Source organism: Xyrauchen texanus, unplaced genomic scaffold (genome assembly GCF_025860055.1).
Source record: "Xyrauchen texanus isolate HMW12.3.18 unplaced genomic scaffold, RBS_HiC_50CHRs HiC_scaffold_607, whole genome shotgun sequence".
NCBI lineage: Eukaryota > Metazoa > Chordata > Actinopteri > Cypriniformes > Catostomidae > Xyrauchen > Xyrauchen texanus.
In genome coordinates, this window is record NW_026266585.1 from 20,891 (window position 1) to 25,000 (window position 4,110).

The 4,110-nt window shown below is 36.4% G+C and overlaps 1 long non-coding RNA gene across 1 annotated transcript; it reads right to left on the reverse strand.

Annotated features, from left to right (window-relative positions):
* Positions 1-1,314, reverse strand: LOC127642415 (uncharacterized). The gene is made up of 3 exons (XR_007970353.1): positions 1,131-1,314; positions 849-981; positions 1-687 (listed from the first exon to the last, which is right to left on the reverse strand). It is a non-coding gene; the product is annotated as an uncharacterized LOC127642415 (long non-coding RNA).
* Positions 1,315-4,110: the final 2,796 nt, after the last annotated feature.

A 4,110-nucleotide genomic window follows, 5' to 3' on the forward strand; every position in this document is an offset into this window, starting at 1 on the left:
AGTGCAGGCTGGTGGGAAACGCATACTAAATGTGAACATGGTCACGGGATATAGAAGTGAGGTTGCTCACTCTCTTTTAAAATGCCACTTGAGGATACAAGCTGCTTGTGCGATGGAAGAACCCATTACATTTGGCTGTGTTCCTTCCACGTGTCATACACACTGTGGCCAGAGCAACATTCTTTAAACCTGATTTACAGTCCCTGAAAGAGTGCTTGTCTGCAACTGGCCTCTCCAAAACAAATGGGCCAATATTTCACGTTCAATAGCAGAGATCAATGTAATGGTTTTAGTTTGAGTAACACTGTCTCCTAACCAATCACAATGCTTTAAAGTAACAAGTGATAAAAGATATTTCTTCCATATAAATCTTTTTTGTCTTAGATGCAACTGCAACAAGCGACAGGAAAATTGTGTCAATTGTTTGGTTTCTATTTTTTACGGCGTTGTGTTGGGTAGCCCTGCCCACAGACCAAAATAATTGGCCTAAATCTAAAATATGCCTTTTTTGTCCACTGGAAATTTGTGGAAAGTATTTGAAGTATGATTTGTCTTAACAGTTGACACCCAGGTACACAACAGTACAATGGACTGTACTTATTATTCATGTCGTCTACCCTTGACATTCCCTCGTTTCCTTTTGCAGATCTTAGGTAGGTAAGCCCCTAGATTCCTTTCCAGACAAACCTTAGAAACAATGAAAACAAACAATATAAAATGTACTATCATACATATGCATATGTGTGTATATATATACTGTGTGTATATGTATGTGTGTATATATATATATATAGAGAGAGAGAGAGAGAGAGAGAGAGAGAGAGAGAGACTTCTGTGCTGTTGTTCACCTTTATAGTATTGCACATCTCTGATTCATGCTCAGTATTATTGTAGCAGTTTGTGCATTTGCTGTTACTGCAGATCTCTCCATTGGCCAGAGAAATTGTTTGGTAAGAGCTGACATGGACACAGTTGGTTTCACTGTACAGAATTATCAGTCATCATGACTAATGGACAAATCTGATCATAGTGCTAAATAAAAATATTGCTGCATAACACAACCATGACTCAGCAGAGGTCATATTGAACCAAACAGAAAGCTATTATTTACTCCAAAAAATAATACTTACAGTTTAGACACTGAGATTTTGTTGTTGCAGTGTCTATTTGATTTTTCCCAGTTCACACTACAAAGATCAGTTACATTATTGTCAAAATTGTAGGTAGAACTTGTGTCGTTTGTTTGGCATGGACAGGAATGCCTCGGCAGAATTTGCCACAGACATTGTTTTGAGCCTCCTCTTTCTGCCCAACAGTCTGAGGATGTGTATGGCAAATTGTCTGATGTAGCTGAAAGGTACAAAAAAAATACATTAAAAAAATAAACTTTAAATAGTGGAATGAGCATATCTTGAACATATTTTTACAAACTTTTACAATTCCCATATTTTACAATAATTTTTGACCAATTAATTTCCATGACCTTATGACCGCTTGACTGTTGAATAATAATTTTATAGCGGTTATTGAGGTGCATTTCCATTTGTGTGGCATATCTTTTGAATAAATATATTTAAACAACTTTTTATTTGTGCATAACTGTCTCTAAAAAGACCGTTATTATACTGGCTTGTGTGGAAATTGTACTCTACACCAGCACTCCCAAACAGCAATATCTAACAGAGCAAAACTAGAAGAAATTTCTTTTATATTCATTTTACTTTTTAAGATTCAACTAATTTCTATGACAGTTCCAGGCCTGGAAAGCACAATTTTATAATTCCCTTATATTAAAAAGTGTATTTATGACTGTGGAAAGCCTGGTTAAGCATTTCAAATTCGCCTCAAAAGGCGAGTGGACAAGCAGAAGCCCACAAATTGTGATCAACTCCGAGAACTAATAAGGCAAGAATGGATCGCCATCAGTCAGGATTTGGCCCAGAAGCTGATATCCAGCATGCCAGAGCAAATAGCAGAGGTTATGAAGAACAAGGGTCAACACTGTAAATATTGACTCTTTTCATATATGCAAATATATATTGAATGTTTTTGCAAATGAAGGCCTTTTATAACTTATGAAATACTTATCATTGTTTTCCAGTATACCATAAACATGTGAAAAATTGATCTACAAAGACTGAAGCAGCAAATTTAGCAAAAACACAAAACTGATGTCACTGCCAATACTTAGTCTAACCATTGAATAATACGTTACACATGAAAGAGCGCGAAATTGGCACTTGGGCAAGAGCATGTTTCACGCGCATAGGCTACAACTGTCATGGCCAGAGGTCGCATGCATCAATCTAAAAAAAAAAAAAAAGATTGTTATATTTTTTATATAAAGCTACACTGCATTTAGGTGATTTGTTTTTATCCTGATAATATTTTACGTATTCACTCAAAATGTTGGGAGTTCTACTTAAAGTGGCCGCCCGCGCAGTAGTTGTTTATTAATAACAATGTAAGCGTTACTAAAACACAAGCATTACTAAAGCGGGATGTGAAAATATTTGCATGGCATGCTGATGCTTATGAAACTAACCCCGCCTCCAGCTGCACATGTAGGACTTTTAAGATTGTGTGTAGTGCTTTTGGCTTCTTGAAGATGAATTTCAGCTTCAGCAAGTGTCAATCGGTGCTCATCACGGGCGCGAGCAGAGGTCTCGGACTGCAGATGGTCAAGCAGTTGGTCGCTGTGTCCGAGAGGCCAGAAAAGATCATTGCAACTGCCCGAAATCCAGCCGCTGCTAAGGTTCGTCTATTAAGGCTGTTCGATTCCAGAAATGTGGGGATCGATTACGATTCCTGGTTTTAGAATTTAGAAATGTAGGATTCTTTTTCGATTCGGAATCAAAAAAGAAAGAAAAAGAAAAAAACGTGAGGCAAAGTTAAATCTCCTAGTAAACAAAGCGTTCTTTGCACTGTTTATAGTAGCATGAATGACATGTAGGCCTACTATTAATGGGTCCATTCTAAAATTAAATCAGGGCCTGAATGCACACGCGACGCTTCAGTCACATGAGATACATTTGAGGGAAGTTTGAGTAGATGCGCCTGTATTTCCAAGAACTACAGAAAGTAATCTTAAAAGGACCATTTAAATAGTCTGTTACCACTCCTGAGTTCTTGTTTAGAAAGAGGTTTATATTATAATGAACAGTAATTTCCACTAACTTTTGTATACTGAATAAAATGTCCAAACAATACATTTCAGTTTTATTAAAAAAATCCATTGTTGTACTTGTTTATATATATATAAAAATAATTATTATTTTATATGCGCAAAAGGTTTTAAACGCTGTCAAAATGTCGAGAACTAGTAGAGAAGCGTTAAATTCTCGCTTTAATAAGTGAAGCACAATGATAATTTAAACCTGAACATACCGATGTATATTATTGATGTGGACTGGGAAGCTGACTCAACTCTGCCGTCTCCTTTTTGCAGACTTGTGTTTTAACATCGGGAATTATTACTGTATGTCAATTTACTGTCACAAATTTGGCACATTACTTGATTATTATTTTAATCCAAAGTGAAATACTATCCATGTCTGGAAAGCAAATGTGTTGAAGGGCTTGAGAGATTACTTCATACAGATGAACAAACGGAGTGGATTTGACTCGGAGTCAGATTGATGATCGTTAAGATGCATTTTATAATAATTTTGTAAATTGTATTCGTGCTATTCGGCATCTAAATTGTGTAGTAGTTCAGTTGTCGAGGAAATAAACACAGTCCGAAAATATCAACCGATTTTCCCGTAAGGAAATATTCCAGCTTTGGAGTCGATTCCAATCTTTTGAATCGATTCTTTTTGGAATCGATTCCCAGCCTTAATGTCTATATCTGAGCGCAAACTTGTAACAGAATTCAAGACATGTGTTCGATAGCAAATTTTTTTAAAAAATTGCTTAATGAGTGATTGTCGTTTCATTTCGTTCCAGGAACTGCAAGAACTCGCGAAGTCGCATCAAGGGATTCATGTCATATCACTTGGTGAGTTGGTCACGCCACGTGACTATTGCATGAACTTCACAAAAAGTGTAAAATCTTGTATTTAATGTATAAGGTTTTATATATACACAGGGTTGGGAGGGTTACTTTTG